Here is a 12614-nt window from a genome sequence, read left to right as displayed (position 1 = left end):
GACCCATGCCCGGGGCTGCCTTGGGGTCTGGAGCCAGCTGTGAGGTGGCAGGCCTGGGCCAGGGGTCACCCCGGGATCCTGAATCCCTTCTGCTGGCTGCACACCACCCCAGCTCGGTGACCCCCAAACTGGACTGCCAGACCTGGGAGGAGGGAGTGTCCTGAGATGTAGGTGCTGGGGCAGAGGGCCCATGCGGGCACCGCGGGCTTCTGTTCCCTTAGCTCCAGATGCCTGGTGCTTGGCCCGCTGCCCTTCACTGCTCCATCCCCTCCAGGGCAGGTGGGTCCGGGAAGCTCCAGCCCTCGCTTGGCAAACACGCCTGACTACTGGGGCAGGCACCCTGGACTCAGGTGACAGCTGGTCACTGGGAGGACACAGGGGGCGTGGCGATCTCCCCCGCAGCTTCTGCCTGCTGCGCACGCCTGGGGATCCGCGGGAAAGAGGAAGTCGCTGTCGCAGCCAGCCCCTGGCCCCCTGAGGGTCCCCTCCCATGGGACTCTACCCTCAGGATCTGAAAGGTGGAAGGCAGAGGCCCCTGTCCAGGCTGCGTGGCTGGCCCCTTGCCCTTCCCCTCCAGGTTCAGACCTTCAGGTAGCCAGGGCTGATTCTCCAAACCCTAAGCTGGTCCAGGGCAGACCCATCTCCCCAACCTGGGCTGACTGGAGCTCTGTCAGCCCCTCTCACAGAGAAGATGGGACTGCAGTGGTCAGAGCTGGGGCACAGTGGTGCAGAGGGGTGGTGTCCTTGGCATGCAGGGGCTTCTTGGTGCTTCTCTGGGAGCTGGAGAGATGACCCGGCTGTCCCTGGAAACGTGGCAGCTGTCACCAGGACCTTGGGCCTTTCAGAGGCCTGCTTCCTCCCAGCTGGCAGTGCCCAGCGTCCAAACAATCAACTGCCTCTCGGGTCAGAGGCCTGAGAAAACACAGATGGAGGGACAGTGCCCAGCGGAGGATTCCTCGAGAGGGCCTGACAGAGGCCGTGGAACACCGCTACACCGAGCGCTGTTGTGTGCCAGGCACATGACCTCTTCAAAGTTATCCTGCAAGGTGGGTGCTGCCCCAAGTGTCCATATGGGGAAACTGAGGCTCAGAAAGGCAAGGAAGGCTGTCCAAGGTCAGCAGGCTAGGAAGGGCAGAGCTAGGATTTGCTCCTGGGAACTCCAGCTCCAGAGAACATAAACCATCCCATGGCAGAGATCCCTGTATACTTAATCCCCAGGGACCTGGCAGAGCTGGGGGGCAAATCGGGAAGCCCTCTCAGAACTCGCCAGACCTCCCTTCCTTGTCTCACTCCTCCAGCCCCCCAGCTCTTCCAGACCAACCCCCAGTGTGTGTGCACTGGGCCTGGGCAGAGGTATTTGGCTTCTTTAGCTGCAGCCCTGGGGACTCCAGGTGTCCACCCCCTACAAGGCCTCCTTCAGGATGGCTGACCCAGGGTCTGAGCTGGGGGCCTCAGCAGCTGCTGTGCACTGGCCCCAGGGTCCTGGGCAGTGGACTTCCAGTCCAGTGGAGTCCCTCCTGCCAGCTGCTGCTCAGGTATCCCCAGGGCACAGGCAGCAGGAGGAGCTGGGTGCAAGTAGGGCATCCTGCAGGGGGAGGAGTGTGGATGGGGCCCCCAGGAAGAGAAGGAGGCAGGCGCTCCGGAGAAAGTGGGAGGCCAGGCGGGGAGGGGAGCCTTGAGTGAGCAGAGGAAACGGGCTTGCGCTGGCAACCTTTAAAATTAGGAGAGTTTACGTAAAAATCCAAGTCTCTGGTTTCTGTTGAAAATGGGGAACTCTGGGTGCCTACATCACAGAACCCTCTCTTGGCTTCCAGCAGGCCTTGTAATCTTTGATCATTATGTCTCTTAGTTGCTGTGTTTGCCATCTGTTTCACCCTCTGGAGTGTAAGGTTTCTGGGCACAGGAAGCAGCTTGTCTTGGTCACTGCTGTCCCCAGCAGCCAGCTCTGGGCCTCCATAAGTAGTTGTTAAATTGGTGAAAGAGGCCAGGTGCGGTGGCTCACGCCTGTAATCCCAGCACTTTGGGAGGCTGAGCAGGCAGATCACTTGAGGCCAGGAGTTTGAGACCAGCCTGGCCAACATGATGAAACCCTGTCTCTACTAAAAATACAAAAATTAGCCAGGCATGGTGGCACATGCCTATAATCCCAGCTACTTGGGAGGCTGAGGCAGGAGAATCCCTTGAACCCAGGAGGAGGAGGTTGCAGTGAGCTGAGATTGTGCTGTTGCATTCCAACCTGGGCGACAGAGTGAGACTCTGGAAAAAAAAAAAAAAGACAAGAAAAAGAAAAAGAAATGTGATGTAGAAACACAGGCCTCACTTCAGGAGGATATGCCTTGCTAACAAAGATTTAAGACAATGTGATCAGTAGTGAGGGCAAGGCTTTTGGAGGAGGGAGGGTTTGCACTGGGCTTTGAGGATTGAGCTAGAGTCTGACATAAGAGACAAAGAAAGTCGCCAGGTGGAGGGAGTGAATATGTATAGGCTGAGAGGACTAGCAGGTGGGCACTTTGTGCCGAGGTGGCCGAAGTGTGGGCCAGTTCCTTGGAGGAAATGGGAGGTAATCAAGCTGGTAAGGTAGGACGGGGTCAGCTGGGAAGGGAAATCTGAGTGTTATTCCTAGGAGCTTGGAAATTGTACAGTGGGAAGTAGGGAGCTGTGCATGGCTTTTAAGCAGAACAACAGAGGATACAGTGCTACAGGAATACTGGGGACTGGCAGGAGGGGATGGATGGTGGATCCTGTGGGCCTGGGAATGAGTTGATGGGGGTTGTAGTCACCCAGGGGAGGGATAATAGGAACAGAAAGGACCTTCAGGAAAGAAGCTGTAGGCCTGGAGAAAGGGAAGGGAGGGTCAGAGTCCATGCCCATGGGGCGGAGACCAGTGGGATGCTGAGGTGGATTAAAGATGGATTAAATGGGGCCAGGAGTGGTGGCTCACTCCTGTAACCCCAGCACTTTGGGAGGCCAAGGCAGGCGGATCACAAAGTCAGGAGATCGAGACCATCTTGGGTAACACAATGAAACCCTGTCTCTACTAAAATACAAAAAAAAAAAAAAAAAAAAATTAGCCTGGCGTGGTGGCAGGTGCCTGTAGTCCCAGCTACTCGAGAGGCTGAGGCAGGAGAATGGTGTGAACCCGAGAGGCGGAGCTTGCGGTGAGCTGTAATTGCACCATTGCACTGGAGCCTGGCTGACGGAAAGAGACTCCATCTAAAAAAAAAAAAACTAGAACAGGCGGCCAGTGAGGGCAAGGCAGGGACCAGCAAGCGCAAGGCAGAGGCCAGCGCGGGCAAGGCGGGGAGCAGCATGGTGGGAAAGGTCAGCAGGGATGCCTTGGGATGTCCAGTTTCTTGGCATCTTCAGACCTGGAGAAGAGAGGAGTCCTGCAGGCCAGGGCAGGTCCCTGAGACAGGGCCCGAGGTTGAGATGGGCCTTGGGAGCTGGGGGTGGAGAGTGAGGTCCGAGTTCCCCTGGGAAGGGTGCTACAGCCTTTGACCCTTCTGGTGCAGAGCTGACTCTGCCCGGGACGGGAAGATCTCCACAGGTTCCTATCCTCGAGGGGAGGGAGCACCCTGGGTCTCCTTGGGGCCTTGCTCTGGGACTTTGGCTCCTGTTACCTTCTGACGGCCCGGCCCCCTGGCACTCTCACACTGTGCCCTCTAACTCCTGCCAGTTCCTTCTGACTGTTCTGGGTGTCTGGAGGGATGGGTGCTGTGAGCCCCCAGCCACAACGACCCGAGACCCATGGACCAGGACAGTCTGTCTCTGGCTCCCATTTTCCAGCATGTTCCCTACACTCTGCCCCAGAGTGGGGCCCTCAGGCTGGCCCTTTTGTGCCGGGAGAGGGGGCGCAGGCACGAGTGAGGCCTCCTCAGGCTTCCGGGCTCTGCCAGGAGCCCCACCCTCCAGGGAGCCTGCCCTGGCTCCTCCTGCCCCACTTCTGGCTCCCTGGATATTCACCGGCCCTTCCCCAGCAGCTGCATGGCATCTGTACCAGTCTGTGAGCCTCCTGAGGACAGGGCCCTGTCCTGCCTACTCCTGTTCCCGCCGGACACTGGAGGGAGAGCTCTGTGGCTGAGCAGCAGAGAGCTGGGCTGGACTTCAAGGGGCTCTTAGCAAGCCAGGGAGTGGCAAAGCCCCCATGGCCTGTGCCCCCAGGGCACCTCCCAAGACCATCCTCTGGAGCTCAGCAGTCTGTGCCCTCTGCGGGGTCCGCAGCTTGCTATGTGCCCCTGGGCATGTGGCATTCTCTGTCTGGGCCTGCTCCCCTCTACATGATATGAGGGGGCAGGAGGAGCCGATCTCTGAGGTCCCTTCCAGCTCAAACACCTTATGTTCTACCAAATTCGCGTGAACGTTGCCATGGAGACGTCAGAGGAACTGCGGCAGCACTGAACGCGACTTCCACCCGAGAGAGGAGCACTGAGTCACCCCAGCACGTGGGTGACATCACAGGTAAGCTCTCCCTGGTGTCCAGGCATGCAGCAGCCTGGTGTCCTCCTAAGAGGTCACCCCCCCTTCAGCCTGCTCACATGGTGGCCCTGAGGCCCTGCCGGGCGGGTCATGAAAAGCACGTGTCTATCCCTGCCCGAATGGGGACCCTTTGTTGCTGCAGATGTGACCACAGTGACTCAGGTGCTCCCAGACAGGAAGGCGGCAGAGGTGATGTGCCACACAGAAGATGAGCTAACGGGGGAGTCGTGCACCTCTGTGGCTGTCAGAGCGGTATCCTCACTCGTACGGAGCCAGTCGCCTGCTCTCAGCAGTGCTGGCTTCCTGCCCCTGAGCTGAGTGAGGGCGTCCGCTTAGCCATTGGAGGAGTCAGCATCAGGGCTTCCGGCTGCAGGCTCTCCTGGCAGCCTCGGAGTGACACACATGGCCTCATGGCAGGTGCGGGGATCCCTGTCGATGAACAAAACAGACCCCTGCATAACCATAACAATCACTGACTACCCCGGACTGCACCAAGTGCTTTCCTTGCAATGTTTCTATTGTCTTTTTTTTTTTTTTTTTTTTGAGACGGAATCTTGCTCTGTCACTCAGGCTGGAGTGCAATGGTGTGATCTCGATCTCGGCTCACTATAACCTCCGCCTCCTGGGTTCAAGCAATTCTCCTGCCTCGGCCTCCTGAGTAGCTGGGATTACAGGTGGCTGCCACCATGCCCGGCTAATTTTTGTATTTTAGTGGAGACAGGGTTTCACCTTGTTGGCCAGGCTGGTCTTGAACTGCTAACCTCAGGTGATCCACTGGCCTCGGCCTCCCAAAGTGCTGGGATTACAGGCACCCACTACCACACCTGGCTAAGTTTTTTTGTTGTTTGTTTGTTTGTTTTTTTTTTGAGACGGAGTCTGGCTCTCACTCAGGCTGAGTGCAGTGGTGCGATCTTAGCTCACTGCAAGCCTCGCCTCCTGGGTTCAGGCCATTCTCCTGCCTCAGCCTCCCGAGTAGCTGGGACTACAAGTGCCTGCTACCACGCCCGGCTAATTTTGTGTGTGTGTATATTTTAGTAGAGACAGGGTTTCACCGTGTTAACCAGGATGGTCTAAATCTCGTGACCTCGTGACTGCCCACCTCAGCCTCCCAAAGTGCTGGGATTATAGGCGTGAGCCACTGTGCCCGGCCACGCCCGGCTAATTTTTGTATTTTAGAGACAGGGTTTCACCATGTTGGCCAGGCTGGTCTTGAACTCCTAACCTTAGGTAATCCACCTGCCTCGGCCTCCCAAAGTGCTGGGATTATAGGCGTGAGCCACCACTCCGGCTTTTTTTTTGTGTGTGTGTGAAATGGAGTCTTACTCTGTTACCCAGACTGGAGTGCAGTGGTGCGGTTCTGACTCATTGTAGCCTTGAACTCTTGGGTTCAAGCAAACTTCCCACTTCAGTCTCCCAGCTATGTTTTAGTTTTTTGTAGAGATGGGGGTACTCACTATTGTCCAGGCTGGTCTTGAACTCCTGGGCTCAAGTGATCCTCCCACCTTAGCCTCCCAAGATGTTGGGATTACTGGCGTCAGCCACCCTGCCCAGCCTTGTTTTCTAAGAGTCTAAATTAAATCACAATTACCTGATTCTTCCCCATTTGATAGAACTTGTCCACAAAAAGATCTGGATTAAGTGTCTTTTCCTGACATGGCTTTTGATACGTTTTCAATGTGTTCTTTTGTTGTTGGTCTATTTGGGTTTTTATTTTTCTCTAGAATTGGTTTTTACAGTTTGTAACATATAATCATCCCATATAGATTTCAAAAATGTAGGCAAACAATTGCACATAATTTTCTTTTTTTTTTTTTGAGGCGGAGTCTCGCTCTGTTGCCCAGGCTGGAGTGCAGTGGTGCGATCTCAGCTCACTGCAAGCTCTGCCTCCCGGGTTCATGCCATTCTCCTGCCTCAGCCTCCCGAGTAGCTAGGATTACAGGTGTCTGCCACCATGCCCGGCTAATTTTTTGTATTTTTAGTAGAGATGGAGTTTCACCGTGTTAGCCAGGATGGTCTCGATCTCCTGACCTCGTGATCCGCCCGCCTCGGCCTCCCAAAGTGCTGGGATTACAAGCATGAGCCACCGCGCCCGGCCGCACATAATTTTGTTTTTTAATTTTCAACTTTTTTCATCTCTGTGAATAAAACCTTCATTGTTCATCTGAATGTCCCATATTTTCTTTTTCTCTCCTTTTCTCTCTTTCAGTCACACTTACCAGAATTTTTTTCTGGAAAAATCTTAGCAACTATATCTATTAAATAGCTCGATTTTATTCATCAATTCTACTCGTTTTTTTTTTTGTTTGTTTGTTTGTTTTGTTTGTTTGTTTAGTAGAGACGGAGTTTCACCATATTAGCCAGGCTGGTTTCGAATTCCTAACCTTGTGATCCACCCGCCTCGGCCTCCCAAAGTGCTGGGATTACAGGTGTGAGCCACCGCACCCAGCCTATTCATTTATATATGCTCTAATTTTTATTTATTTATTTATTTTATTTTTTTTTTTGAGACGGAGTCTCGCTCTGTCGCCCAGGCTGGAGTGCAGTGGCCGGATCTCAGCTCACTGCAAGCTCCGCCTCCCGGGTCCACGCCATTCTCCTGCCTCAGCCTCCCGAGTAGCTGGGACTACAGGCGCCCGCCACCACGCCCGGCTAGTTTTTTGTATTTTTTAGTAGAGACGGGGTTTCACCGGGTTAGCCAGGATGGTCTCGATCTCCTGACCTCGTGATCCGCCCGTCTCGGCCTCCCAAAGTGCTGGGATTACAGGCTTGAGCCACCGCGCCCGGCCTATTTATTTATTTTTTGAGACAGGGTCTCACTGTGTTGCCCAGGTTGGAGTGCAGTGGCACAATCTCAGCCCACTGCGACCTCCCCATCCCGGATTCAAGCGATTCTCCTGCCTCAGCCTCCTAAGTAGCTGGGATTACAGGCGTGCACCACCACACCCAGCTAATTTTTGCATTTTTAGTAGAAATGGGGTTTTTCGATGTTGGCCAGGCTGGTCTTGAACTCCTGACCTCAAGTGATCCACCCATCTCCACCTCCCGCAGTACTGGGATTACAGGCGTGAGCCACTGTACCCAGGCATTTATTTAGTTTATTTTTTGGGGGGTGGGTAGACAGGATCTCTCGTGAATTGCACATTTTTTGAGTATAGAATTAGATAAGTATTGACATATCTGTACACCCATGAAACCATTGTGGGTGCACGTCAAGAAAAGGTACACATCCATCACTTCCCTTTTTTCGTTTATTTATTTATTTTTTGGGACAACATCTCACCCTGTTTCCCAGGCTGGAGTGCAGTGGTGTGATCATGGCTCACTGCAGCCTCAACCTCCTGGGCTCAAGCAGTCCTCCCACCTCAACCTCCCAAGTAGCTGCGACTACAGGCGCGCGCCACCATGTCTGGCTAATTTTTCTGTTTGTTGTACAGACGGTGGTCTCACTATGCTGCTCAGGATGGTCTCCCAGTCCTGGGTTCAAATGATTTTCCCATCTGGGACTACCACAGTGCTGGAATTACAGGCATGAGCCACTGCGCCCAGTCCATTATTTCCATCTTTACCTTTCAGTGATCTGGGCTGTCAGGGTGTCCAGCTGTCCTGTGACCCTCTTTGGATGGTTCTTCAGGCCTCTCTACTCAGGTGGGAATCTCTGAATTAGGGTGTGCTTGTGGGAGCTTCAGTTGTGATCTGGGTTCAAGATTTGGTGCAGTGAGCAAGCGAAAGTACCCAAGAGAGCCTCTAGGGGGCGGTGGTGGTTAAGGCCACATTCTTGTTTTCTTTTCTTTTTTTTTTTTGAGATGTAGTCTAGCTTTGTCTCCAGGCTGGAGTGCAGTGGCGCGATCTTGGCTCACTGCAAGCTCCGCCTCCCGGGTTCAAGTTATTCTCCTGCCTCAGCCTCCTGAGTAGCTGGGATTACAGGCACACACCACCACGCCCAGCTAATTTTTGTATTTTTAGTAGAGACGGGGTTTCACCACGTTGGCCAGGATGGTCTTGATCTCCTGACCTTGTGATCCGCCCGTCTCCGCCTCCAAAAGTGCTGGGATTACAGGCATGAGCCAGTGTCCGGCCAAAGGCCACGTTCTTATCTAAGCTTTTCCTCTGACCTTGCCTAACATCTGTAATGCCAACATAGTTAACAAGCCCTGTTTTGTGTACAGTACACCTTATTAACTGTGCTACTCAAAGTCTCTATATCTTTACTGACTTAAAAAAATTGTCTCTTTGGCCGGGCATGGTGGTTCACGCTCGTAATCCCAGCACTTTGGAAGGCCAAGGCAGGTGGATCACTTGAAGCCAGGAGTTAGAGACCAACTTGGCCAGCCTGGTGAAACCCTGTCTCTACTAAAATTACAAAAATTAGCCAGGTGTGGTGGCACATGCCTGTAATCTCAGCTACTCATGAGGCTGAGGCACAAGAATCACATGAACCTGGGAGACAGAGGTTGTGGTGAGCTAACACCACTGCACTCCAACAGCCTGGGCAACAGAGCGAGACTCTGTCTCAAAAGAAAAAAAATTGTCTCTCTCTCTCTCTTTTTTTTTTTTTTTAAGACAGGATCTCACTCTGTCATGCGGGCTGCAGTGCAGTGGTGCAATCATGGCTTACTGCAGCCTTGACCTTCTGGGCCCAAGTGAGCCTCCCACCTCATCCTCCCAAGTAACTGGGACCACAGACGAGCTCCACTATGCCTGGCTAATTTTTTGTTTGTATTTTTTGTAGAGATGGGGTCTCTCTCTGTTCAGTCTGGCCTCAGTGATTCTGCTTCCTCGGCCTCCCAAAGTTCTGGGGTTACAGGCATGAACCACTGTGCCCAGACAAAAGTTGTCTACTTGATCTGTAAACCTCAAGAGAAGGTGTGATAAACCCTCCTGCAATGTTTTTGTTTTTCAAAATCTTTGTATTTCACAGTTTAGCTTTGTAGGCTGAGGTTCTATTTTTTTTTTTTTTTTTTTTTTGGAGACACAGTGTTGCTCTTGTTGCCCAGGCTGGAGTGCAATGGTGCAATCTCAGCTCATCGCAACTTCCACCTTCTGGGTTCAAGCGATTCTCCTGCCTCAGCCTCCCGAATAGCTAGGATTACAGGCGCCGCCACCATACCCCGCTAATTTTGTATTTTTAGTAGAGATGGGGTTTCTCCATGTTGGTCAGGCTAGTCTCAAACTCCCGACCTCAGGTGATCCGCCTGCCTCGGCCTCCCAAAGTGCTGGGATGACAGGCGTGAGTCAGCGCGCCTGGCCAATGTTCTATTTTTGAGAGCACAATGGTTCATAATATATTCTACATAGGCTATACCTGTTATTGTGTAGAAAAACAGACTCTTTACCCATTTAACACCTTTTGCCTTAGGTTTATTTTTCTGGTATCAACAATGGCACATTTACTTTGTGTTTGCAGTTTCCTGTCTTTTTTTTTTTTTTTTTTTTTGAGACAGAGTCTCACTTTGTTACCCAGGTTGAAATGAAGTGGCACGATCTCAGCTCACTGCAACCTCCCCCTCCCGGGTTCGAGCAATTCTCCTGCCTCAGATTCCCGAGTAGCTGAGACCACAGGCGTGTGCCACCACGCCCAGCGAATTTTTGTATTTTTAGTAGAGACGGGGTTTCACCATACTGGCCAGGATGGTCTCGATTTCTTGACCTTGTGATCCACCCGTCTCGACTTCCCAAAGTGTTGGAATTACAGGCGTGAGTCACTGTGCCTGGCAATATTTTTTTTTTTTTTAGAGATGGTGTCTCACTCTGTCGCCCAGGCTGGAGTGCAGTGGGGTGACCTCGGGTCACTGCAACCTCTGTCTCCCAGGTTCCAGCGATTCTCCTGCCTCAGCCTCCTGAGTAGCTGGGATTATAGACACCCACCAACACACCTGGCTACTTTTTGTATTTTTAGTAGAGACGGGATTTTGCCACGTTGGGCAGGCTGGTCTCCAATTCTTGGCCTCATGTGACCCGCCTGCCTTGGCCTCCCAAAGTGCTGGGATTACAGGTGTGAGCCACCGCGCCTGGCCAGGTTTTCTTGTTTCTTTTCTTCTCTTCTAGTTTTCCCCTTTTAGGCTAACAATTATTAACTGTTAATAAAAACCCTCAGGTCTGTATTTTATCAAGAAACATTTCCCTAATGTCTTCCTCCATAAACCAAACAAGATCTCCGGCACATTTTATTTGCTCTGTCTCACCACATGGTTTTTGGTTTTTTGTTCTTTGTATTTTGGGATAGAGTTTTACTCTTGTTACCCAGGCTGGAATGCCATGGCACAATCTCAGCCCACTGTAACCTCCGCCTCCCGGGTTCAAGCAATTCTCCTGCCTCAGCCTCCTATCTGGGATTACAGGTGCGTGTCACCACGCCCAGCTAATTTTTGTATTTTTAATGGAGACGGGATTTCACCATATTGGTCAGGCTGGTCTCCAACTTCTGACCTCATGATCTGCCCACCTCAGCCTCCCAAAGTGCTGGGATTACAGGTGTGAGCCACCGTGCCTGGCCTAATTTTTGTACTTTTGGTAGAGACGGGGGTTTCCCCTTATTGGCCAGGCTGGTCTCGAACTCCTGACCTTGTGATCTGCCTGCCTTGGCCTCCCAAAGTGCTGGGATTACAGGCATGAGCCACCGTGCGTGGCCCACATGGTTTTTCAAATAGTTTAGAATTTCATTTCCAGATAATTAATTTGCTTCTTTAAACCTATGTGTTTTCTATTTCAGAAATTCTTCCTAAACAATTGCATTTTACTCCACAACCACCTTCAAAGAATCATTGAGACTTGGTTAATGTGTTTTGCTCATTTGGCAGCAGTTTCTTGTGGCTGTATCTTCCCTCCACTGGAGTCTTTGAATCTTACGTCTGTCATCTGACTGCAATTAAAAGCTGGGTTTGGAATACAATCGCAGCCCTACCACCCACCTGCTGTGTGACCTGGTAAATGTCTTTTTTTTTTTTTTTTTGAGACGGAGTTTTGCTTTGTTGCCCAGGCTGGAGTGCAGTGGCACGACCTCGGCTCACTGCAACCTCTGCCTCCCAGGTTCAAGCAATTCTACTGCCTCAGGCTCCCAAATAGCTGGGATTACAGGCACCTGCCACCATGCCCATCTGATTTTTGTGTAGAGATGGAGGTTTCACCATGTTGGCTAGGCTGGTCTCGAACTTCTGACTTTGTGATCCGCCCGCCTCGGCCTCCCAAAGTGCTGGGATTACAGGCATGAGCCACCGCTCCCGGCCAGTTCTTTTTTTCTTTTTTCCTTTTTTTTTTTTTCGAGACAGGGTCTCACTCTGTCGCCCAGGCTCGAGTGCAGTGGCACAATCACGGCTTACTATAGCCACTGCCTCCTGGGCTCACATGCTCCTCTGGCCTTGGCCTCCCGAGTACCTGGGACTACAAGCGTGAGCCAGTTTGGCTAATTTTGGCTAATTTTTGTAGAAACGGGGTCTCATCATGTTGGCCAGGCTGGTCTCGAATTCCTGGGCTCAAGGGATCCACCTTCCTTGGCCTCCCAAAGTTCTGGGATTACAGAAGTTAGCCACTGCGCCCTGCTGGCAAATTTCTTAAACTATCTGTGCCTCAGTGACTTCATTTAATAAAGGAAATAATTGTAGCACCTTTTTCCTAGAGCTGTGAAGATTCAATGGAATAAATAAGGCAATAAATGAATGGATGGGGAATGAAGGATGTGGGTTTCCTCCCTCTTGTCTTTCAATAAGCTCTCACCATCAACCTCCCGTTGCCTGTTGTCTCTCTTCCCCCTCTCTCCCGCTGTCTCTCTCTTAGCCGGGAAACCTGGGGTAGGGAAGCATGGAGTCAGCGGGAGCATCGGGAGGTTGCGGACACTGATTGGGGACGCCCACGGAGACAGTCCGGGAGAAGGATCGGGGTGGGGCCTGTGGCTGCTGCAGGAGGAGGAGGAGCCCGCGGCCCGGCCCACACCCGGGCAGAAGGGCGGAGCCAGGTGGCGCTCCGCCCACCGCTTCCCGCCCACGCACTTTAGCCTGCAGTGGGGCGGAGCGAGAAAATACCTTGTCCACCTCGCGCCTCTGCCGACTCTGCAGTGCGACGGGCGGAGCTTCAGGACGCCCCGCCTCCTGTTCCGCCCCGCGTCGTAGGCGACCCGGAGACGCGTGGGGCGGAACTTCCGGACG

The sequence above is a fragment of the Mandrillus leucophaeus genome, unplaced genomic scaffold (assembly GCF_000951045.1).
Source record: "Mandrillus leucophaeus isolate KB7577 unplaced genomic scaffold, Mleu.le_1.0 Scaffold78, whole genome shotgun sequence".
NCBI classification, from domain to species: domain Eukaryota; kingdom Metazoa; phylum Chordata; class Mammalia; order Primates; family Cercopithecidae; genus Mandrillus; species Mandrillus leucophaeus.
This window is presented reverse-complemented; position numbering follows the sequence as displayed.